The sequence below is a fragment of the Dipodomys ordii genome, unplaced genomic scaffold (assembly GCF_000151885.1).
Source record: "Dipodomys ordii isolate 6190 unplaced genomic scaffold, Dord_2.0 Scaffold156, whole genome shotgun sequence".
NCBI classification, from domain to species: Eukaryota; Metazoa; Chordata; class Mammalia; order Rodentia; family Heteromyidae; genus Dipodomys; species Dipodomys ordii.
The window spans coordinates 1821250-1847287 of NW_012267372.1; the positions used below are offsets into that span (position 1 = coordinate 1821250).

General features: G+C 46.4%; 1 long non-coding RNA gene across 1 annotated transcript; it reads left to right on the plus strand.

Annotated features, from left to right (window-relative positions):
* Positions 1–11849: 11849 nt before the first annotated feature.
* Positions 11850–22970, plus strand: LOC105998046. The gene is made up of 3 exons (XR_001175668.1): positions 11850–12075; positions 22558–22706; positions 22779–22970. It is a non-coding gene; the product is annotated as an uncharacterized LOC105998046 (long non-coding RNA).
* Positions 22971–26038: the final 3068 nt, after the last annotated feature.

Below are 26038 nucleotides of genomic sequence, written 5' to 3' on the forward strand. Positions count from 1 at the left end.
AAAAAAACAAACAAAAAAAACCTTTTATTTTTTAAGGTAAAGTGCTGGCAGATGGTTAAATTTTAAAAGATTATAGGGCCAGATATGGTGGCTCAGACGTGTAATCTCAGCCACTCTGGAGAAGAGCAGGAGGGTGGAGGTTTGAGGCTAAGACCAGGCCAAAGGTTATCAAGCCCCCATCTCAGTTAATGAGCTCTGCCTAAAATCCCAGCTAAGCTCCAGACACAGGGAAGAGGATCCATGTGTGTTTATGCTTGGGCTAGCCTCACACATTGATCCTGGACACTGTCTCTGAGCTCTTTTTCTCTGAAAAATAACCTAAAACAAAAAAGGGGCTGGAGCTGGGAGCTGGTGGCTCATGCCTGTAATCCTAGCTACTCAGGAGGCTGAGATCTGAGGATTGCAGTTCAAAAGCAGCCTGGGCAAGAAAGTCTGTGACACTCTTATCTCCAATGAACCACCAGAAAACCAGAAGTAGGCTGTGCTAGAGCACTAGCCTTGACCAAGAGAGCTCAGTGTCCAGGCCCTGAGTTCAAACTCTAGTAAAGCCAAAAAATTTAAAGTGTGGGGAAAAAATTAATGAAACATCCAATTAGTAGATGAATGGATAAATGAATTGTGGTATATTCACAGAGGTAGAATAGTAATCTTCAATTAAAGGGCTCAAGCTGCTTATAAAACAGAATGGATGGATCTTGCTGGGCAAAGTATTGCATTGACTTGAGGATCTGGGATCGCCTGCGAGCCTAGGAATTTAAGGTCATCTTGAGAATGGAAGCCAGACCCTGTTCCTATTCCCCAAGGATGGAGAATGGCTGGGAGGAGGGGACCAAGAGAGACAGAGAGAAGAATCTGTGTCTCAGATTCTTTAGCTATAATTCAAGAATAACCACCATATATGTTTTCACAAGGCTGGTGTCATGAGTCAAGAAGTTAATCCATGTGTAAATACTTCGAAGATATTGAGCAAACAGATAAACATTATTAGCAATGGTATTGGTATCTTAGCCCATAAGACAGTTCCACACATTAAAAATAATCTCAGCTGGACGCCAGTTGCTCATGCCTGTCATCCTAGCTACTCCGGAGGCTGAGATCTGAGGATCAAGGTTCTAAGCCAGCCTGGTAAAGGAAAGTCCATGAGACTCTTATCTCCAATGAACCACCAGAAAACGGGAAGTGGTGCTGTGGCTTGAGTGGTAGAGCGCTTGCTTCAGTTCACTGGCCCCGCCGTGTTTCTGCCTCCCCCCTTGCACATGCTCACTATTAGGTGAGTCCTCAGCTTCTTTCCCAGGTGGGTGTCTCTCTCCCCATAGATTCAAATATTGGCTCCAGGACCCCTGCACTGCTTATTCTACAATCATAGGAGGCTGCGGGCAAAGTGGATTTCTAGATCACTGGCCCCACCTATACCCATTTGGGAGAAGCAGGACTTTTGGAAAAGACAAAAGTAGGTAAGACAGGAGCTGGGACATGAAGCCTGAAAACTTCCTGGAGATGTATTTATATCATCAGTTCACCAAAAGGAGGCCCTTTGTACCCATTAGGGCTTCTTTTTCCCCAAAAGTAGATATTCTTTTTTTCTTTTTTTGCCAGTTGTATGGCTTGAACTCAGGGCCTAGGCACTGTCCCAGTGCTCTTCAGCTCAAGGCAAGTGCTCTACCACTTGAGCCACAGCGCCACTTCAGGTTTTCCAGTGGCTTATTGGAGATAAGAGTCTCACAGACTTTCCTGCCCGGGCTGGCTTTGAACTGAGATCATCAGCTCTCAGCCTCTTGAGTAGCTAGGATGACAAGCGTGAGCCAACAGCACCTGGTTATCATGGACAGTCTTATTTCCCATGCTAACAGACTAGGAGAGAAACAAAACCCCAAAACCATGAAAACCCAAAGCCTCAGAACTGAGAAAATCTAAGACCACAGGCAGCCACAGATGAAAACTGAAGCAAGAGTGTTGGGGGAGGATGCTGGGAAGCCAGAGGCGAGTTCCCCAGGAGAGTTCCCCTGTGGGGGAGGCGCCCTCTGCCCTTGGCCAGGCAGCTGCTAGACCATGATCCTCCTCAGAGTGGGGAAGACAGGGTGGATCATTACCCAGCTCCCAAAGGAGAGAAGAAAATGGAGGCCTGACATCCCTCCCCCACTACCCTTTCTCCTCAGTTCACTTCAGGAAGAACATGCAAGACTATGCCCTCAGCCTGGGACTTGAGGATTTTTTTACTATGGAAAAAGAAAGTGTGTGTTGAGGGGTGGGGGAGAAACGGGATGGTGGTAAGGACCAACTGAACGGCAGCTGGGACATGCTTTGTTTAAAGGTCAAAGTCTCCTGAAGCGCGCCAGCCTCTCTTCCTGGCTGGCTCTGTGAGGCAGGAGCCTTGGCCCCATACTTGGAACAGCACCAGAGTCCTCAATTTCCCCTGCAGCAAGGGGAGCTGGAACTCCAGAGCAGTAGGTACCCTGAGATGAAACTGGTTTTATGAAGATTTCACCCTAGGCTTGAAAATAACTTCATATGATATGTGACCAAAATATTTGGGGGTGGGAGGGTAATGACAGGACCTCTAGAATAAGTGTATATTTACACCCTGGAAAACTCCTTTTAGTAGTTTTATTTTTTTAATTTGGATTATGTTTGTAATAGGAATCCTATATTTAGAACTCAAATGAGTCTAAGTTTATTATGTTTACTTAAATAGGACTGAGGATCAGGTACTGGCAGCTTAGGGCTGAAATCCTAGCTACTCAGGAGGCTGACATCTGAGGATCCTGGTTCAAAGCCAGCCTGGGACAGCAAAGGTCATGAGTCTCTTATCGCCAGCTCAAGGGCAGCACCCAAGCCTTGAGTTCAAACCCCAGGATTTATATTATATTAGCATACACTGTCTTATATTACCATACATTATTGTACAAATTGAGGGTTTTATTGTGATATTTCCATACATGCATGTACTTTGATCATATTCACCCTCCCATTGCTCTCTCTTCTTCCTCCCTCACCCTCTCCACTTTTTGAAAAAACTTTTTCAGTGAGTTACACCATGTCCTCCTTATATACACAAAGTACTTCAATCACATTCTCCCCTCCCTCTTTCATCCCCCCAAATACTCCCCCTTCTCATGTTTATGTTCCTTTTTAAAAATCTACTTTTTTAGCTGGGTGCCAGTAGCTCACACCTGTCATTCTGGCTACTCAGGATCGCAGTTCAAAGCCAGCATGGACAGGAAAGTCTGTGAGACTCTTATCTCCAATGACCCACCAGAAAACCGGAAGTGGAGCTGTGGCTCAAAGTGCTAGCCTTGAGTGAAAGAGTTCAGGGACAGTGTCCAGGACCCAAGTTCAAGGCCCAAAATCTACCAAAAAAATTTTAAAAAATCTAGATTTTGCAAGTGAGAGAAAACATGCTATATCTCTCTTTTCTCCCTCCCTTCCTCCACTTTTTATTGTCAGTACGAGGACTTGAACTCAGTAGTGTCTCATATTGCTTCTGGTACTCTACCATTTGAGCCATACCTCCAGTTCAGCTTTTTTGCTGGCTAACAGGAAATAGGGTCTTTTCTTCTTGAGCTGGCTCTAAGTCACATTCTTCAGGTCTTAGTCTCTTGTAACACCTAGGATTACAGGTGTGAACAATTAGCACGGGGCCATAACTTTTATGGCTGAATAATACCTCACTGTGTACATAGTAAGTCACTGTCTCAGAAACCAAACAAAAAAATTTTTTAAATATTTTCAGTATTATACAGCTATAATGTAAATAGTGTCTCCCCTAAAGAAAAACAAACTACATGGGAGAAACCAGAGTTTGTATCTTTATATTGTTTTCAGAAGGGTGTGGAAAATTCAACCTGGGCTCAGGTGAAGAACCAGGGGGTGTACCACCAGCAACAGGTGCTGCTGGAGTTGTAAAAGCTTTGGAGGACTCGCCCATCATCCTGCAGCAATGCTTCCCACCGCAGTAGCTATTTTCTCCATGTAGTTCAGCAAAGATGACTGTAATTTTTCAATGGCAACTAACCACAAAAACAAGATGGCAAATTTTTCTTTTTTCAAAAAATAGGTGCTGATGGCTCACACCTGTCAAACGAGCTACTCAGGAGGCTGAGATCTGAGGGTTGTGGTTTGAAGCCAGCCCAGGCAGGAAAACCCATGAGACTCTCATCTTTAATAAACTACTCAGAAAAGGCTAGAAGTGGCACTGTGGCTCAAGTGATAGAGTGCTAGCCTTGAGTAGAAGCGGCTCAGGGATAGCACCCAGGCCCTGAGTTCAAGCCTACCATACCACAGGCTGCTCAATGGGCACCGTGTGTGTAGGAGCTGACCAGCATGAGCTAGCCTTCAAGTGCTCAGGCCCTGCTCATCCACCAAGAGGTCTATGTCCCCTGGGTTCCCCTTGTCTCTAGATCCATGCCATGTTGTCCATAAGCTCTGTGGATTCTTTTTGCCTTTGAGGTTGAAAACTGACCCTAGGCGTTTGGGCGATGCTCCCTGCCCTGCCTGCCAGACCCTGACCACTGCACTCGGGGTCCCTTCTTGAACTTTAGTCCTGACCTGAGCAACCTCCCCTACAAACTTTTGTTTTTGTTGTTGTTGGTCTTGGGATTTAAACTCAGGACCTGGCACTGTCCCTGGGCTTTTTCACTTAAGGCTAACACCCTACCACTTTTAGCCACAGTGCCACTCCCGGTTTTCTGGTAGAAGCGAAGAGCCTCAGGTCTTTTCTGCCCTGGCTAGCTTTGAACCATGATCCTCAGATTTCAGCTTCCTGAGTAGCGAGTAGCTGAGATTACAGGCGTAAGTTACCAGTACCTAGCTAACAAACTTATTTGCAGATCCTGGAATTTCTCCTGCTGCCTGAAACTTACCTCTTCTCTCTGTTGGTCAGTTGGTTTTGAGGTGCTGGGGATAAAACCTAGGGCCTCTTACATGCCGCATCTGGAGCTCACTCCTAGTTCTACTCTGCCTTTTTGTTGTTGTTTAAACCTTTCTGGAATTTTCCTGGCCTTTGTAAAAGATGGCTCTATCCTTTAGGGTATCTTAATGATTTCCACCAAAATTGACATCTGGTTGGGGCTCAGGTAAGCAAGTTCCAACAGGGGAGAGGATTATAGCATGAGCCACCAGTACCCTCCCATGAAAAAAAAAATTTTTTTTTGAGACAGAGTCTGGCTGTGGAACCCCAGGCTAGCCTCGAACTTGTGATCTTCCTGTCTGGGCTTACAGGCCAGTGCCACCATGCTCCATGTGAGAAATTAAGGGGGAGATGAAGCATTTCTTACAGATAGATCATCCTTAAGCCAAAACATGGGAACGTGAAATACTCCAAAATTCCCCCAAATTTAAACTTTTTAAAATTTCTCACAAATGAGAAAGCAGGTTCAATCAAAGAAGATGAGTAAATGAGGTCACACAAGTGAACAGTGGCATGTGATGGAAACCCAGGTCCTTCAGACCCTGCAAAGACTTTTTGCCACAAACCATTATGCTTATATCCGGTGCCCTGATAGGGGGGGCAGAGCTGCCAGAACTGCTCGCTGACTAGCAGAGCCATTCCCAGGGCAGGCGAGGCAGAGAGCCAAGGTACACACCGCAAGAAAAACAATCAACTCGATACAAACCTGATCCTTGCTCACTTCCTGTGAGGCCCACAGTTGGGTTACCTTAGGTCCCTCCTACAGGGGCCCCAAAATTTCACCCTGTACCAACTGAAGCAGTGATCCTACTCTGTTCCAAATGGGGAGGGAGGGGCAGCGGCGGGAGATGAGACCCCTCCCTGCCCCTAACCAAATACGTCAGGAAATGAAAAGCCAGATTCTCTGACACCAGGTTCAGAAAAAAAAAAGTTGATTGTTGAGCAACTGGTTTGCCAGGAGAGAGGTCTCACCATGGCCACCCAGTTCCAGTCCTGTTTTCTTTTCCAGGGCCTGTCAGGCTACTTTGGAATTGAAGGAACAAGACTTGCCAATAAACCCTGTCTAACAAAAGCTGGGCTGGCAGAAGTCCAGGCCCCCGGCAGACCCAGGCCAGTGGAAGGCTCTTCTCGCCTGCCTTGCCCTGACCCAGGGCCCCAATCCTGTGTGCCACGTTCCCTCATGTCTTGGAAGGCAGGATCCTCTGCTCTGGGGGTAACAACCACCATGCATGGGTGTCAAGCACCATATGAGGTGCTTCAAGTGTTCTTCTCTGTTCATCCTTGTCAGTATCCAGTGGACTTCAGAGTCCAGGGCAGCCAGGAAGGATATGAGGGAGTACTGCCTGTGTTCAGAATCCCAGTTCTGCCTGCCACTAACAAGTCATGGGTTTTTTGCTTTGTTTTGGCTTTTTTGGTCAGTCTTGGGGCTCGAACTCAGGGCCTGGGTGCTGTCCCTGAGCTCTATCGCTCAAAGCTATTGCTCTACCACTTGAGCCACAGCGCCGCTTCTGATTTTCTGGTGATTCACTGGAGATGAGAGTCTCATAGTGTGCTTCCTACCTGGACTGGCTTTGAATCATGATCCTCAAATCTCAGCCTCAAATCTCAGCTAGGATTACAGGCATGAGCCACTGGGCCCAGGCATAAATTACATTTAACATGGACATGTCACCTAACTTTGCTGTACCTCCATTTTCTCATCTAAAGAGCAACTACAATAATGTCTGACCCCTTGGGCTTGGAATGTGGCTTAGCAGTAGAGTGTTTGCCTAACATGCGTGAAGCCCTGGGTTCCATTCCTCAGTACCACATACACAGAAAAAGCCAGAAGTGGAGCTGTGGCTCAAGTAGCAGAGTGCTAGCCTTGAGCAAAAGAAGCTCAGGGATCACATTTTTTCCTGGTACTGGGGCTTTGAACTCAAGGCCCTGCCCTTGCTAAGGAGGTGCTCTTTCACTTGGGCCATGAACTTAGCTCTTTTTTGCTTCAGGAATTTTTCAGGTAGGGTCTTGAGTTTTTGCCTGGGGACAGCCTCAGACAACAATCCCTCCCCCACTCCCCACCCGCGCCTTTGCACCTGGGATTACAGATATGTGCTCCCCTGCCTGGCTTATTGATTAAGACGGGAATCCTGATAATATTTATCTGGTCCGGTCCCAAAGTGTGATCCTCTAGATCTCTGCCTCGTAAATAGCTGGGATTATAGATGTGAGCTACTATACCTAGCCATATTAGCTATTACTATTTTACAGATGTGGCCACTGAGGCTTACATAGTTTAAGTCAATTGTCCAAGGCCACACAGTCAATAAAGGACAGAGTGGATTGGAATCCAGGTATGGTCTACCAGATCCTGAAGGGCCTAAACACACAGTGACTGGACTCTCTCCTCTACCCCCAAGGCTGAAGTGTACTCAGAGAGTAGCTGGGCTGGTCAGAGGGTTACAACAGGACTCAGGTTAAAACCCAAGTTCAGGGCTGGGAAGGTGGCTCAGTGGTGGAGTGCTTGCCTTGCATGCATGAGGCCCTGGGTTCGATTCCTCAACATCACAAAAGCAGAAAAAAAGCCGGAAGTGGCGCTGTGGCTCAAGTGGTAGAGTGCTAACCTTGAGCTGAAGAGCTGAGGGACAGCGCCCAGGCCCAGAAGTCAGGCCCCACGACCGATTAAAAAAACAACAACAAGTTCAGTGGGCTACAATGAGCATCACAGGCAGTACTGGAAGAGAGAACACTATCACAAAAGGGTGGCAGGAGTCTTAGGATGGGAAAAGGCCCAGAGAGGCTCCCCTGGCCCCTGGTGTGCCAAGAGGAGACACAACTTAAACATGGCACTAGCTGGTCTGAGCACTGCCTGTGTCTTTCTCCCTACCCCACGCTTAGCCACTGCCTAACATCCCGGTCTAAACAAAATAATTATAGCTCCCTAGAGACAGCTCTGCAAGGCCCAGATGGCCCAGCCATCTCCGTGCTAATGTTTTTATAAACAGCCAACCAGGTGCAGGTGGCTCACGCTTTTCATTCTGGCTAGTCAGGAGGCTAAGATCTGAGGATTGCAGTTCAAAGCCAGCCCGGGCAGGAAAGCCCAGCAGCCTCTTTCATAACTTAGCATGCTCTTTTCCTAGGCAACACTAAGTCCATTTAGAAAAGAGAATAACTGATCGGCCTCCACCCCCTTCACCCTGAGATGGCAGGCCTCTGGAGCAGTTACAACCATGTAAGGCCGCACAATCCCCTTAGAGTGACCTGCAGGTCTGGGCAGCTTATCTGTTACTTGGGCAGCAGCCATGATGAAGCCCCTGGTCCGCACTCTCACACAGGGGTCTCCGCCTCCAATAGGTCACCTGAGACAATAGCCGGCGCTTCTTCTCTCTTGTGAGAAGGGGTCTTGCTGGTCCTTTATGGGCAGTAAACCTTTCCTTTGTTGTTTGTGCCTGGATGTCTGCGTGGTTTTCTGGCAAATTCTAATAAAGCCTAACACCATGAGACTCTCCTCTCAAATTACTCGGGAAAGGTGAGAAATAGCACTGTGGCTCAAGTGGCAGGGCACAAGCCTTGAACACAAAGAAGCTCAGGGACTGTGTATAGGCTCTGAGTTCAAGCCCCAGGAATGGCACCAAAACAAATCAGAATGTCTAAAATCTAAAAAAAAAAAAAAAAAAAAGCTAACCAGATAACTGCTTTCAACCTGTCCCTAGTCTTTTCTGAATTGCATGATATCTCCTATCTCAGAAACCCTTAAATTCTCTGAGGTCCCATTCATAAATCCAAGGGTGGCTAGTGAGGGCTCAACCGCCGACACCCACTTTCTGGGTCCTCACCTTCAGGTGTTGAGGAAAAGTTAGGCAGCTCATCCTCGCCGTCTCCACCCTCTCATGCTAATCCACGCCCAACATAATACAAGGTGGAACATTTTATCAGCCTCTGACACCTCAAGTTACTAGCCTGCATACAAATTAAGGCAGAAACGTAGAGTATACCTGGCTCCTGAAACATTTCCTCTTGGCATCAACCACTATTAACCCCACCACACTCTATGAGCAAGTACACACCCAGACACGACACACACACACTCAGAGCAACACCCTAAACTCTTGGGTGAGTGACACAAAAGGCATTAAGAGCCGGATGTGCAGTGGCTCCTGCCTGGAATTCTAGATTCTTATGAACCCTAGTGTGAAAATTGTGGCTCAAGGCCAGCCCAAAGTAAAAAGAACCAAGGGATGTCGCTCAAGTGGTAGAGCACTTGCCTAGAAAGTGTAAGTTCAAACCCCAGGGCTGAGAGTAAAAAGAAAAAGATATCAGGACTCTATTATAATGGGTTAACCTTTATATGTTAGGAGTGCTCCTCAGACTTTTTTTTTTTTTTTGGTTTGTCGTGGGGCTTGAACTCTGGGCCTGGGCGCTGTCCCTGCACCCTTCAGCTCAAGGTGAGCACTCTACCACTTGAGCCACAGCACCACTTCTGATTTTCTAGTGTTTTATTGGAGATAAGAGTCTCACAAACTTTCCTGACCAGGCTGGCTTTGAACCCTGATCCTCAGATCTCAGCCTCCTGAGTAGCTAGGATTGCAGGCCCTTGCCACTGGCACCCGGTTTCTGCAGACATTATTAACTAACCCATAACATACCCCATGAAGTTGATCAAAACACATTATATGCCAGATGCAAGTGGCTAATCCTGTAAACTACTCCGGAGATTGAGACCTGACGATTGCAGTTCAGAGCCAGCCTGGGAAGGAAAGTGTGAGATTCCAATTAGTCACCAAAAAGCCAGAAATGGAGCAGTGGCTCAAGTGGTAGAGTACCATCATTGAGTGAAAATGCTCAGGGACCCAGACCCTGACTTCAAGCTCTAGGACTGGAATGTGCACGTACACACATACACATACACACACACACACACACACACACACACACACACTATGTGCATGTCTGAACATCACAATGAAACCCATTTGCTCAATTAGCATCCACCAATAAAATGTTTTAAAGACTACAATCCCAGTAGAGTGCTGGTGGCTCACACCTGTCATCCTAGCTACACAAGAGGCTGAGATCTGAGGATCACAGTTCAAAGCCAGCCTGGCAGGAAAGTCCATGAGACTCTCCAATAAACCACCAGAAAACCGAAAGTGGTACCGTGGCTTAGTGGTAGAGCGCTCACCTTGAGCTGAAGCGTGCAGGGATAGTACCCAGGCCCAGAGTTCAAGTCCCACGACCGACCAAAAAAAAAAAGACTACAATCCCCCACAGTACAGGAATGATGGGGGCCACAGTATGCACGTGATCTCTCTGAGCCCTGAAGTTCCATTGACCTCTCTGGGGAAAGGAAAAACATGAAGCATCATGGTGGCTGTGTGAAAAGAACTTCCTGCTATTTGTGTCAGGAAAACACAGGACAGAACTAGCCAGGAAATTTACCACTGGATGTGATATTGAGGGCTAGGCTGCAGAGTAGCTGGAAGAATCAATGTCAATGCCAAAGCGAGAGAGTCTGGACACTCATGGGGATGCTCCTTCCCAGGGCCAGTGGGAACCCCTGGCTCCAGAGACTGTTTCAGTCCCCTGAAACTGAGATGTTTGATAAAAGATAGGAACACAACTTGTTCTTTGGGGGAGGAGGCAGACATGTGTGACAAAAGAGAAAAAGACGCCCAGGGGCTGGGAAGGCGACTCAGTGGTAGAGCGCTTGCCTTGTATGTATGAGGCCCTGGGTTCGATTCCTCAGCACCACATAAGCAGAAAAAGCCTGAAGTAGCACTGTGGCTCAAATGGTAGAGCACTAGCCTTGAGCTGAAGACCTGAGGGGACAGCGCCCAGGCTTAAGAGTTCAAGCCCCACGACCAACAGAAAAAAAAAGAAAAAAAGAAAAGCCCAGTTCTGGTGGCTCACGCCTGTCATCCTAGCTACTCAGGAGGCTGAGATCTGAGAACTGTGGTTCAAAGTCAGCAGGGGCAGGAAAGTCCTTGAGACTCTTATCTCCCATTAACTGTTCAAAGAAGCTGGAAGTAATGCTGTGACTCAAGCGGTAGAGCCCTACTCTTGTGCAAACGGAGCTCAGGGACAGTGTCCAGGCAGAGTTCAAGCCCCAGGACTGGCAAAAAAGAAGAAAAAAGAAAAATCAGGGCTCCACAGCAACAAACCACAAAATTAGGATTTGAGAGCAAGTAGGAACATGGCACCAGCTCAAATCCAAAATTTTTCAGATAAGAAGACTCGAGTCGGGTGTGGACAAGTGGTTTTGTCATGGTGACAAATGAAGAGGGAAGCACCGGACTCCCCTCACTTCTGGATCTCCCCGAAAGTCAACCGTAAAACTCCTTGGGGCTGGGAATGTGGTAGAGTGCTTGCTTCGCATGCAGGAAGCCCTGGGTTCGATTCCTCAGTACCACATACACAGAAAAGCCAGAAGTGGCACTGTGGCTCAAGTGGTAGAGTGCTAGCCTTGAGCAGAAGAAGCTCAGGGACAGTGTCCAGGCCCTGAGTTCAAGCCCCAGGCCTGGCAAAACAAACAAACAAACAAACAAACAAAAAACCTTCTGCATCCTTATCTAAGTTAGGGAACAAAACAAGATCCTCCACTTACACTACTGGTAGATGAGGTGGCTCCTATCCAAGCCTGGCTCTGGGCCCCCAGGTTTCAGGAAGACCAGAGCACGCACGCACGTACACACGCACGCACGTACACACGCACGCACGCACGCACGCAGGACAGCATCTCGACCAGCTAAGTGTCACCTGAAGGCCCAGGGAAGCTGAGTGACTTGGAAGGAATTGCGGCTGACTGCCCCTGTCCCCTCCCCAGAGCTCACTGTCCCCAAACCTCCCTTCCCCACCCCACCCCTTGAGGACAGAGACAGAAATGAAAAAAGCCCTTGCTGAGGGGAAATGGGTGGGGACACGCAGCACCTGAAGCATGGAAGGAAAATGCGAGTCAGAGGTGGAGGGCTTGTTTCACAAAGGCCTGCAGGTGATCACCCACTCTTGGGCCTCCCCACTTGGGGGCCCCCTACCGCAGCCCCAGAGAGAGGAAGATCTTAGGCCACACTGCTGGCTTACAGAGAGGGGAGCAGGACCCCCAAATGTAGAAGCTACAAGCAATAATGGATGCCCCTGCCTTCCAGAAGAGCAGGCCTCCAACACCAGAGTTTCAGATATTCTGCTAGTCTAAGGTAAGACTTATGGATTTCAATTTTTAAAAATATATTTTGAGTCAATACTAGGGTCAGTACTGGTTGAGCCATACCCAAGATTTTACTTTTTATTTACTTTATTTTTACCAGTCCTGGGGCTTGAACTCAGGGTATGGACACTGTCCCTGAGCTTTTGTGCTCAAGCCTAGCTAGCACTCTAGCATTGAGTCATAGCTCAAATTCTGGCTTTTTGTTTCCTTGGTTGTTGACTGAAGATAAGAATCTCAGGGCCTTTCCTGCCTGGGTTGGCTTGGAACCGTGATCCTCAAATCTCAGCCTTTTGAGTAGCTACAATGTCAGGCGTGAACCACTGGCACCTGGCTAGGCCAAGAAATTTTTTTTTTTAATTCTTTATTGTGATTAAGTGATTACATAATTTCCTAAATTTCACAGCATTGTGGGATAGTAATGCTTAGTTAAAGTCACAAACACATTCTAACTTTCCTGGAGCAAATTGTCTATCACGGTCTATAACATTTATGAGTTCTATGAGCTTTTCAGTAGTTATTTCTTCCACATTGGGTGGTGTGTACATTTCTTTTGTTTTGCAGAGCATCAGCTGTTTCCTCTTTCCCACTTGTTCCCTCCCTTCCATTACTGCCATTGAGTTGCTTAAGTTCATTTTGGTCAATGTCCAGTGCAGCTGATGGGTCCCACTGTTGTGTTTTTCCCTGATTCCCTCTAGTTCTGTGTGGTCCTCCTGGCTTCCCTCCGGTGTGCACATATATACCATATATGTGATCAGCAGCATAGGGGTTATTTAGTAATGATTCGACCAGATGAGTGGAGGTCCTTTGTTTCTTAAATCTTGTTAATTTTGTCCTATCACCTTACATTTTGGATTTAACATCCATTTATCAGGGAGACCATGTGCCATTTTTGTTTCCGTATCCTGGCTATTGTGAACAGTGCTGCAATAAACATGGAGGTGCATGTGTCCTTGTATACTGGTTCCTGTTGTTCAGGACAGATGTCTAGAAGTGGTATGACTGAGTCATAAGGGAGGTCTATATTTAGCTTTCTGAGGATCCTCCAGACTGCTTTCCAAAGTGGTTGTATAAGTGTACATTCCCACCAGCAGTGTAATAGGGTTCCTCTTTCTCCGCATCCCCTCCAGCATTTGTCGTTGGCTGACTTTAGGATGTGGGCCATTCTAACTGGGGTCAGATAGTATCTCAGGGTTGTTTTTATTTGCAGTTCCTTCACAACCAGGGATGGTGAACATTTCCTTCTGTGTTTCTTTGCCTTTTTTTTTTGGTCCAGTTGTGGGGCCGAACTCTGAACTCTGGGCACTGTCCCTCAGCTCTTCAGCTCAAGGCTAGTACTCTACCACTTGAGCCACAGCGCCACTTCCAGCTTTTTTCTTTTTGCTTATGTGGTGCTGAGGAATCGAACCCAGGGCCTCAGGCAGGCAAGGCAAGCACTCTACCACTGAGCCACCTTCCCAGCCCCTCTTTGCCATTTTTATCTCTTCTTCTGAGAAGTCTCTTTTGTTCCCTTGCCCATTTAGTAACTGGTTTGTTAGGTTTGGGAGGGATTAGTTTCTTGAGTTCCCTGTATATACAGGATATTAATCCCTTGTCTGATATATTGCTGGTAAATATTTTTCCCAGTTAGTTAGTTGTCTTTCTAGCTTGGTTGCTATAGTTTTAGCTGTGCAGTAACTTTTTATTTTAAGGTAGTCGCATTGGTCGAGTCTCTCTCCAATTTGTTGTGACCCTGGGACTCAGTTCAGGAAGTTCCTGCCTGTTAGGCCAAGAAATTCTAAGCTGTCTGATGCCTTCCCAGGAGTGTACACCTGGCAGCCATTATGTAGCTTCTTCCTTTTACAGTGTGCTCTCCTTTCCCCTCAGTCTCCTTCCTCCCCTTCTGACAGAGAAGGGCACAAAACTTTACATTTGTGCTGTGCTTTTTACTTGTTTGTGATGAATGTTAGAAATTTTTGTTTTTGTTTGGTATTTTGTCAGTCCTGAGTCTTGAACCTGGGTCTTGTCAATCCTGGGCCTGGACACTGTTTCTGAACTTTTTTGCTCAAGGCTAGCGCTCTACCACTTTATGCCACACAGCTCCACTTCCGGTTTCCTGGTGGTTCATTGGAGATAAGAGTCTCACGGACTTTCCTGCCCAGGCTGGCTTTGAACCTGGAGCCTCAAATCTCATCCTCCTGAGTAGCTAGGACTACCGACCAACAGTGCCTGATGAATGTTAGAATTTTTTTATAGCAGGTGTTTTGATCTGCCTGCTCTTCCTTGTTATGTTCCCCCCACCAAAAGAAGAAAAAAAGCTCTTCCTTTTCTTTTCCCCTGTCTACATCTCCTCATCAATTCACTACCTCCATTTTCCAAGACTTCCTGGTAAATTAGCATGTGACACCCACTCCCTCTAGGGTTAAGAATACCTGGCAATATGTCTGAAAAGTCTAAATCTGGGAGAAAATGTTTAGCTAGAAGAGCACACAACCAGCCTAGCACCAGCGCTTATGCCTATAATCCTTGCTACTCAGGAGGCTGAGATCTGAGGATGGCAGTTCAAAGCCAGCCAGGGCTGGAAAATACATGAGAGCCTTATTTCCAATAAACTACCAAAAAAAAGCTGGAAGTGGAGCTCTGGTTCAAGTGTCAGGGACAGTGCCCACATCCTGAGTTCAGTTCCCAGACCCTCTGGGCTCTCTTTTCCTCCCTGGCCCCTACCACCCCAGGCTTGCTGGAGCTTTGGCAAAGCTCTTCCCAATGCCAGGTAGTTGTTCTGCCTCAATGGTCCACAGGTGTCTAACATACCTCAAACCCAGTCTGACATCTCAGCCTCTCACCTAACCCTCATGCTTATCCTAGGACTAAAGACATCTAATTAAGCCCAGAACCCCAGATACAGCTCAGAACCCCCTTTGGGGTCCCCCTCCTCCTCCTCCTCCTCCTCTTCCTCCCCCTTCCCCTCCCGCTCCTCCTCCTCCTCTTCCTCCCCCTTCCCCTCCCGCTCCTCCTCCTCCTCTTCCTCCTCCTCCTCCAAGTCTCAGGCAAGTGCCTGGCTCTGGCTCTTTTCCCCCTGTTCTCAGCACCCTCTCATTGCCCAGCTTAGATCTGAGTCTTTCAAGTATATTTTCCCAACAAATCAGCTTGGAATATGTGTCCTGAAAGACATTTCTGACCAGCCACATTCCACTTAAATCCTTTAGTGTCCCCAGCACCTACCCACCCACAACTACACGTACTCACACGCACACACAAGTCCAAACGTCCAAACTCCTAAAGCTGGGAGTCAAGGGTTTCACAATCTAGAGTACACTCTACCCTTCCTGTTACCAAAGAGGCCCAGGAAAAGACCTCACCAATGCCAGGTGCCTGTGACTCAAGCCTGGAAGGCTGAGATTGAAGAATCAATGTTCAAAGCTAGTCTGTGAGACTTTCTTCTTTTGTTTTTTGTTTTTGTGAGTCATCGGGCTTGAACTCAGGGCCTAGGCACTGTCCCCTGGGCTTTTTTTTGGGGGGGGGTGTCAGTTGTGGGGCTTAAACTTGATGCCTGGCACTGTCCCTGAGCCTCTTTGTGCTCAAGGGAAGCGCTCTACCACTTCAGCCACAGCATCACCTCTAGTTTTTAGAGTGGTTAATTGGAGATAAGAGTCTCGTGGGGACTTTTCTGCCCAGGCTGGCTTCCAATTGCAATTCTCAGATCTCAACCTTCTGAGTAACTACGATTACAAGCATGAGCCACCAGCGCCTGGCTCTGTGAGATCCTTGTTTCCAATAAACCACAAAAAGTCAGACATGGAGCTGTGGCTTAAGTAGAGCATTAGCCGTGAGCACAAGAGCTCAAGGACAGCACTCAGGCCCTGAGTTCAAGCCCCAGGAATGGCAAATATATTTGAAAAGAAGAAAGGAAAGAGTGAAAGGGAGAAAGAGAGAGAGAAATGAAGAAAAAGAGAGAAAGAAAGAAAGAAAGAAAGAAAGAAGGAAAGAAAGAAAGAAAGAAAGAAAGAAAGACGTAGCCAAAAATTTCCACCCATTCCACTTGCCTAAAAGGCCACACATATAGCCAAGAGCTCATTGTCAAAAGGGGACATGATACCCCGCATGAATGACATCTGAGGGTGCATGCTGGGGCCCAGAAGGGATGATAGGGACTTCACGAAGAAGGGGCCGTGGAAAGGACGGCCACTGCATTGGAGCCATAGAGCGTGGGTTCACTTTAGTCTCATCTCATTTGGGAGAAGGTACAGGAAAGGTCTTAGAGAGACAAACCCACTCACAGGTCAGACCCAGATCCTGGCCTACAATTCCGTTTTTTTTTTTTTCTTTTTCTGCTAACAAACCTAGAGGACTCTCCTGTGAGCATCTGTCAATCTAGGATTCCCTCAAGCTTCCCCGTTGGCCCTCCTCAAGACACCCTCCCCGCCCCACCAGTTGTAGACTTCAAGCTGACTTGGAAAAAAAATAAAACAGGAAGACGTGAGCTTTGGCACCTGTTCAGGTTGGAACTCCAGAGGCCAAACACAAGGCCTTTTGACTATAGAGGAAAAAAAAAAGACCCATTGTTTCAGTGGGTGGAACCAAACCATAATAGGAGTTAGGAAAAACAGTTTCTTGGTGCCCAGAGATGAGAACTTGACCCTAAAATATCAAGTTGGCTAGGGGAAGGCAAGAAAGGAATATGTACTTTGTGAAAAATAGAGGTAATTACAAATAGTTCTTACTTTCCTCTAAGTTTTGGCTTTGTTTTTTCCTCACCGTGCTCAGCAGGGCCTTCTAAGACTTCTAAGAGCTGGTGGCTTAGGTGCGGCTTCCTGGAGCATAGAGAAATAGAGAAGAGATAGAATTTATTTCCATTAGGAGGCTATTAGAAAAAAGAACCACTCTATGTTGTCCATAATTGCTGCGAGGATGGGGGAGAAAACCAACTCAATGTTTTGTTTTGTTTTTTTTTAATAGTTAAATGGTTTTATTTTTTTTTCTAACTCAATGTTTTATGCCAACCCAGGAAGAAAATAAACCTTTCAGGACAATGCGACAACCTGTCTTAGGGACCGAGGCTGCGTGACTTAGTAATACACAGAAATGGCTGAGCCTTAAATGGTAATGTCACTAGTACTTTCTCCCCTGTCAATACATCTGGAAAACATTTGATTTTGATTCTACGTTGCCAGGATGTTCATCTCATAAAATGTTGTTGACCAGCTAGGCTAGCCATAACCCTAGCCACCTACAGTGGCTCACACTTGTAAGCCCAGCTGCTCAGGAGGCTATAGGTAAGAGGACTACAGTGTGAGACACTGTGATTCTACCTGAAAAATGAAGCAAAGAGGGGAGAGGGAATTATGGTTCGAATAGTGCCAGTCTCTGAGTTTTAACCCTGGTACCAAAAAGAAGTAAAACAAACCAACCAACCAACCAACTAACCATAGTTGAAGCATGGTGCCAGTGACTCACATTGTAATCCCAGCTACTCAGGGGGCTGAGATCTGAGAATCATGGTTCAAAGCCAGCCTGGGCAGGAAAGTCTACAAGACTCTTATTTCTAATAAGTTATGAACCAACAGGAAGTGGAGATGTGGTTCAAGTGGTAGAGCTGTAGCTTTGAGCAAACAAAGCTCAGGGACAGTTCCCAGGCCCTGGGTTGAAGCCCCAAGACACACACACACACACAAAACACATGTGCCAGGTGCTTCATGCCTGGTATCCTAGCTACTCAGGAGGCTGAGATCTGAAGATCATGGTTCAAATCCAGCCCTAGCAGCAAAGTACGTGAGACTGTTATCACCAAGGAACCACCAGAAAAGCACAAGTAGAGCTATGGCTCAAAGTGGTAGAGTGCTGGCCTTGAGCTGAAGAGCTCTGGGACAGTGCCCAGGCCCAGAGTTCAAGCCCCAAGACAAAAAAAAAAAAGCAAATTGAGATAATGAAAGGCACTGAATATAGTTCACCTGGGAGTGAAAATCCTTTCAGGCCTGCCCTCTCACCACCAGTTTTCTTGCTTCCTTATCCATTTTCTTCCTTATTTCCCGCTACTTACTCAATCTAAGCTGCCATTTAGAAAAGAAAGCCATGCTGCCCAGTCGCTTGCGATTCTGCTGGAATATTCTTGTGATGGAAGGGTCTGCTCTCTACTCAAGGCACGCACTGTATTTATATGGTTTTAAAACGAACTGCTTTTTATGTCCAAATAAAACTTATACATGCTTCCTCTTATACATACCAGCTCCAATTCTATTCTGACACATTTCCTTGATGGATTTTTTTTTCATTTCATCTTTGTCTTTATTATAAAGATAGTACATGAGGCAATATGGATCACTTGGGCCACAATAAGGAATTCTCTTTTTTGTTGTTGTTCATGAGACTTGAACTCAAGGCCTGGATGTTGTCTCTAAGCTCTGTTGCTCAAGGCTAACACTCTACCACTTTGGGCCACAGAACTCCTTCTGATTTTCTAGTGAGTAATGGGTGATAAGAGTCTCACAGAAGCCGGGTGCTGGTGGCTCATGCCTGTAATCCTAGCTACTCAGGAGGCTGAGATCTGAGGATCACGGTTCAAAGCCAGCCTGGGCAGGAGAGACCGTGAGACTCCTACCTCCAATAAAACCACCGGAAAACCGGAAGTGGCACTGTAGCTCAAGTGGTAGAGTGCTCGCCTTGAGCTGAAGAGCTGAGGGACAGCGCCCAGGCCCAGAGTTCAAGCCCCACGACTGACCAAAAAAAAAAGAGTCTCACAGATTTTTCCTGCCCATGATCCTCCTGATCTCTGAGATTATGGGATGTGCCTCACTTGTGCCTTCTGAGATACTCAGATCTCAGCCTCCTGAGTAGCTAGGATTACAGGTGTGAGCCACTGGTACTAGGCTTAAGGAATTCCACTTAGCAAAGTAAATGTTATTTGTGAAAACATTTCCCTCAAGCCTGTTTCTAGGCTTCGCCTTTGGCAAAACCATCGCATTCTAGAACACATTCCTGGACCTCTAGGAGATAATTACGAGGACAGCAGCCCTGCAGTTGAGTAAGGAGTTATCCAGAATGCAATGGGTGAGCTAGGGCTCCCCAAACTTTCCATCCTGCCAGAATGTCAGCTGCCAAAGACTTTGCCATCTTAGATGACTGGGCAGTGCCTTTGCCATGATGACAAGAGTTCACATTTATTCAGCACTCACTTTGTGCTAATTACTATCATAGGAATTTTATATGCAGCTACAGTACACACACACACACACACACACACACACACACACAAATCTGTCAGTGTTATCTTCCTCATTTTTACAAATTAAAAAATCTGGGGCAACCAGGCGCTGATGGCTCATGCCTGTAATCTTAGCTACTCAGGAGGCTGAGATCTGAGGATCCATGAACAAAGCCAGCTTGGGCAGAAAGGTCTATGAGACTCCTACCTTCAATGAAACACACACACACACACACACACACACACACACACACGCCAGAAGTGGTAGAGCACTAGCCTTGAGCACAAAAGCTCAGGGACAGCATTAGGACCCTGAGTTCAAGCCCCAGGACTGGTACCAAGGGGGGTGGGGGGGGAACTGAGGCAGAGAAATTAAGCAATGTTTCTGACATGATACAAGTCCATAATTTAACCTCACCCCTTCACTCAATCTGGGTAGCGGATGTCATAAGACTTCTGAGATCTCCTGAATAAAATCCACCTTCCAGAGAGATTCTCAGCCCCTCTACTTTTCGATTTGGCAGTCAGTATTTTGTTTTGTGTCTCGGCCTTCACGAATGCACCTGTCCCCTGACACCACCTCTACAATGCCTCAGCCCTTCATAAAAACCTTGGTTATACAAACCTCAACCCCTTTCGGGAAAAGGCAGGGCTGGGTTCCCAGTCCTCATAAAAGAGTCATTTTTGACTCTTGTCAACTATTTGCACAGACATCCTCGAGCGAAAGAAAGGAGCACCAAGGAAAGAAAGTCCAATAAGGAAGTCGAAAGTGGGAGAGTCCTTGGAACAGTCACAAAAGGGAGGAGATGGCACATCCAGAAACAGCAATAAAACATGCCCAGGGCTTGTGGCCTTTGAACAGTGGCGGCTCCACCTGTCTCTTTCTGTGCCCATTGGCATCTGACTTCCTTCTTGGCTAACTGCCTCTCCTGGCCTCACTTTCCCATACCAGGAGTAGAGGCCTAGGAGCTGGGACCAACCTGATGCTGAGCTGGAGGGCAGAGGAAGCGGGAAAGGGGAGGCTGGAGGAGGGCTCAGCGTGACTCACCTATGTGCACACACACTACATCCCTGGGCAGGGAATGGATTAGTGAGGGCTGCGCTGCGGGATGGGTGGTTTCAAGATCTGCACTTCCTTTTTGGTGCCCAGATGGAGAGCTCGAGTGGGTGGGGCGTGGGAAGTTGTCACAGGCCTCTCCCACTGAGAAACCCACTGCTTCTCCCTTCTGGGGACTGTAACCCCTCTGTTGGGTTGCATTCCTTCGTGTGAGGTCACTTGTTTTTCTGAATTGTGGGTTACAAAGGGGGAAAAGAATCTCAACTGGATTCTTTAAAATCTTAAACATTCCATTTAGTACAAGAGAGTCGGCCACCCCCCAAAAATGTAAGGCTTACAAGAAAGACAGCTTTGATAAGCCTCTGTGTGCCACCCACAATACATTTGGGGATCACTGAGTTACAAACCAACGAGGAGGAATCTACTATGACCTTCATGTGTGAAGCACACCACCCCGCCTTGGAGGTACATACTATAATCTTAATCTTGGTTTTCCGAGAAGCCTATTAACTTGTCCCTGAGAAAGAGGGAGGAAGCAGGGCGCCAGTGGCTCATACCTATAACCCTAGCTACTCAGGACCTGATATCTGAGGATCCCGGTTCAAAGCTAACCCGGGTAGACTGCTATGAGACTCATATCTCCAATTAACCACCTGTGGCTTAAGTAATAAAGCTCTAGACTTGAACAAAAGAAGCTCAGGGACAGTGTCAAGGCCCTGAGTTCAAGGCCCTGAGTTCAAGACCCAGGACTGACAAAAACAAAAACCTTTTTTAGAAAGGAAACTGGGCCGGTTGCCGGTAGCGTATGCCTCTCATCCTAGCTACTCAGGAGGCTGAGATCTGAGGATCATGGTTCAAAGACAGCCTGGGCAGGTCTGTGAGACTCTTGTCTCCAATGAGCCACCAGAAAACCACAAGTAGAGCTATGGCTCAAAATGGTAGAGCGCTGGCCTTGAGCAAAAGAGCTCAGAGACAGGCCCCAGGCCCCATGATTTAAAAAAAAAAAAAAAAAAAAGTACATGGAAAGCTCTGAGTACATTTTCAGAAAGATTAGTCTAGTAGGCAAGAAAACATAAGTGCTTCTTAATTTAGCATCCCATTAGGATTGTCTAGAAGCTTGCTTGCTTTTTTTTTTTAAATGGTGCCAGTACTAGGGCATGAACTTGGGGCCTAGTACTCTCACTCTCACTTATGGCTGGAAAGCTACCACTTGAGCCATGCCTCTATGTCCAGCTTTCTGCTAGTTCAGAGCATCTTGAATCTATTTGCCCAGGAAGATGGAAGAGAAATCCTCCTGTGTAGTTAGGATTATAAGTGTGAACCATACTGCCTGGTTTGCTTTTTTTTTTAATTTATTAGTATTAATATTATTATATTAATTATTGTTATAAAATCATATCATATATTATATTACAGCATATATTATCATGTTAATTTATATTATTATATTAGTTTGAAATAATTTCAGGCTCTCAAAAATGTTTCCACAATAGTCAAAAACTCCATATACTTCTCACTCAACATTCTCAAATACTAAAATCTTAGCAATCCACAGCATAATCATCCAAGCCTGAATTCCAACACACACACAAAAATTACAGTTCTGTTTTTGTTATCGTTGGTGGTGATGTTTGTTTTTGCCTCTGTTTTTTTGTTTGTGTTTTAGGAGAGCAAAGGAGGGGTGCAGAAAGTGGGGGAGAAAGGTGAACAAATGCAGTCATGCTATTCAGCATGCATTATGTGGAAAATGAACTATGCAATTTGTGGACAGGAGTGGGAGAGGTAAACTGGGGGGAGGCGAAGGAAAGAGTGACATTGTCCAAAAGAGAAATACACTCTTTACCTTTACAATAGCTTTATGCTAAAAATAAAAAAAACCTTTATACTAATAATAAAATTATATATATATATATATATATATATATATGTTTGTTTGTTTAAATTAGAAGCTGGGCACCAGTAGCTCATGCCTATAATCTTAACTACTCAGGAGGCTGAGATCTGAGGATCACAATTTGAAACCAGCTCCTGAAGAAAGCCCATGAAACTCTTATCTCCAATTAACCACCAGAAAACCAGAAGTGGCGCTGTGCTTGAGTGAAAAAGCTCAGAGACAAGGGTGGCCCTGAGTTTGAGCCCCATGACCAACATAAGAAAAACAAATAGAGTCCTAGAAATCATGAAGAAGACTGGAAGACATGAAGTCAATGACTAACATTCCCGGTCTATTTCCCATCCAGACCTCAAAGAAATCTTCACTGCAGTGAAAGCAGGCACCATGCCATCTTACCATGATGAGCCTGACATGAGAATTAGAAATCTTGATGTAAACATATGGGCACACTTGGCTAGGATTGAATGAACCAAACCACACAACCCCAAGTCAGAGGTAAGTGATCCGCTGTAAACAAAATCTGGTTTGTTTGGTTGGTCAGTCTTTTATCTTTAATCTCTTCTCAAGCTAGATGGTGAGAACGCTGTGGTAAATTCATGAAATAGGACTGTGTGCACATCTGTCACCGCACGGTTGCAGCAAGGAAATACTCGACTCAACTTCCTAACGGTGTTATCGTGGGGTAACCTCAAAGCCTTTTCATCAGCACCAGTGAGCACCAGTGGCTCACGCCTGTCATCCTTGCTACTCAAGAGGCTGAGATTGGAAGATCACCATTCAAAGCCAGCCTGGGCAGGAAAGTCCATGAAGATCTACTCTCCAATGAACCATCAAAAAGCCAGAAGTGGAGCTATGGCTCAAGTGGTAGAGGGCTAGCCTTGAGGGGAAAAAAAATGAAAAACAAAAAGCACCCCAAAAGCTCAGGGACAGCACCAAGGCCCTGAGTTCAGGCCCCAGAACTGAGTATGTTCCACTTAAGAGTGTGCAGCATTGGCATTTCCACGGAGGAGGGAGGAGGGCCGAACCCAGGGAACAGGAAGGCAGTGATGGCCTCTTCAGAAAGAAATGTTTAAGGAGAGGAAATTAGGTAAGCTTACAAAAGTCTGTTAAATGAAGTAAGTCAGGATCAAAGAGACAAAGAATGCACTTTTTTTCTCATGTGGAAATTTGATCTAATTTCTCAATAGATACATGCAACTCTACAGGGGCATATGCGTACACATACGAATGTATGAACTGAGGGCTGGTATATGCAGGGACGATTCCAGTGGTGTACTTCCTTTGAACAGCTAACTTACCGTCTCACAAAACCAACATCAGGAAGCTGGTACTTGAAGTATCGGGAAGGGCTGGGGGAGGCTGAGCGGGAGGGAGGTACAAGAAGGAAGAGAGGCCAGGTGGGAGAATGCAGTTATAATATTAAAGGCATAGATGTAAAACTGGAACTAGGGAAATGGAGGGGAAGGGTGGGTTAGGAGACACAGAGGTGAACGATGAAAGGGGTGATCAAGACGTGTGGTCCTCATAAACTGCAGGTTGAACTCACTCTACTTTGTAGAACTACTTAAAGTTAATCAGATGAAAATTAATCAGAAGATAGGTGCTGGTGGCTCACACCTGTAGTCCTAGCTACTCAGGAGGCTGAGATCTAATGATTTCCAGCGCAGGCAGGAAAGTCTGTAAGAGTCAAAAAAAAAAAAAAAAGCCATAATTGAAGCTGTGGCTCAAGTGGTAAAGCTCTAGTCTTGAGCAAAAGCAGCTCAGGGATGGTGCCAAGGCCCTGAGCTCAAGCCCTAGGACTGGCATGTGTGCGCATGTGCATACATGCACACACACACACACACACACACACACACACACACACGAGAGGAAAGAATGGAGAGAATGAATAACCTTGTAATACTGCAAGTATATACAAAGGCAGCAGAAAGAAACTCAACCAAAGCTGTTATTAATGGGGGATGGGAGGGAGATGGATAGGCTGTGGCTGGGTGGGGGCTGGGGGAGGGGTGCTGATGGAGAGGATAAGAGGGTTAATACAGTCAAGAAGGATTATTAGCCACTATGAAAACAGAACAAGGAAACCGGTTAGGGATCTATTTTTTATAAGCCAATAAAAAATAGATAGGGAGATTTGAGGGGTGAAAGGAGGGGGAAGTGAGAGGAGGAGGAGAAGAAAAGGAAGAGAAGACAAGAGGAGAGAGAAGGAAAGAAGGAAAAAGAAGACTGAGTGTGGTGGCACAAGCCTGTAATCCTAGCTATTTGGGAGGCAGATGGGGGGGGATCACAAGTTGAGGCCAGCCTGGACATAAAAGTTCCTAAGGAAATGAACGATGCAACTTGTGGGCAGAGATGGGAGGGGAAAACAGGAGGAAAGCAAAGGAAGGGGGAGGGGAAACTGGAGGAAAGCAAAGAAGGGGGGGGGGGACAATGTCCCAAAGAGAAATGGATGCAATACTGGAATTGTGAAATGGTATCCCTTCTGTGCAATACCTTAGTGATAACAATAAAATTATATGTATCTTAAAGTTCCAAACAATCCATCTCAACCAACCAGGGGCCATGGTGTGTGCCTATCACCCCAGCTAGAGAGGAAGTACAAGGCTGGGCATGGTGATGCACATCTGTCATCCTTGGAGACCCAGGGAAGGAAACCTAAGAGACTCACAGCCCAGGGCCTGCCTGGACATCGGCGGGGGGCGGGGGGGGGGGGGAAGAGGGGGGAGGCTGGAGGTATGGCTCAAAGTGGTAGAGCATCTGCCTAGTAAGCATGAGGCCCTGAGTTCAGTCCCTAGTGCTAAAAGAAAAACAAATAACAAACAAACAAACAAATAAGTGGAAGGAAAATAACGGCAGAACCTAGGGCCCATCAGAAGAATCAGAATCAATATTTAAGATCTCTGAGGTGGTCCGTGAGCAAATTAAAGTTTGAAAATAATTTCTCTAAAGTGCCTTTGAGTTCTAAAATGAGAATTTCACACTCACCGCAGTCTTTCAGTTTACAGAAGAGGAAAAAAAAAGTCTATCTGTTCTCATTGGTGTGCCCTATTCCCTAACAGCCTCGCCCACAGCCAGGTAGAAACACTGAGAAAGTGCTGCCATCTTGTGGCCATGTTTAGGAAATGCACTAATAAATGGGCGGAGAGGGAGGGATCCACTTACCCAAGCAACTGGTGTGAATAGGATCAGCCAGGCACAGTGACTAGGGGTGAGTGTTAGACACAGCGCCACCTGTATCATAAAGTCACAGTCCAAAGGATGGTTGTTCTGGTACCCGACTGTGATGCTAGTGAAAAACCTGAATTCCAAGCCAAGCCCTGCCTTTGTAGCACTGAAAATCACTATGAGACCCAGGGCTGGAGGCTCACACACACACACACACACACACACACACACACACATGCACGCACACATACAAGCAATCACTACTATGCTATGCATTATCAGACATCCAGCGCCTGCCTGAACTCTGCTTGAATATGGGTGATTTTTTTCCAAGGAAGCTTACTTTACTGTGACAGGTTTTTGGTTTTGGTTTTTTTATCCTGAGCCAAAATATATCCTGCACCTACACACCAAGCCTGCTTTCTACAGACACCAAAACTAGCCTAAAACCTTTCTGTTAGTGAAATGAGCGCCCTTCCCGTAGCTTCGCACACTCCTTCCCCTCTCCACAGCTTAGCATGCTCCCTTCCTAGGCAACACTAGGCCCATGTAGTAAAGGCAGTAAATAATCAATCAGCCTCCAGCCCCCTTTACCTTGGGATGGCACTTCTCTGGAGCAGCTACCACCATATAAGACAACAAGAGCCCCTTAGAGGAACCTT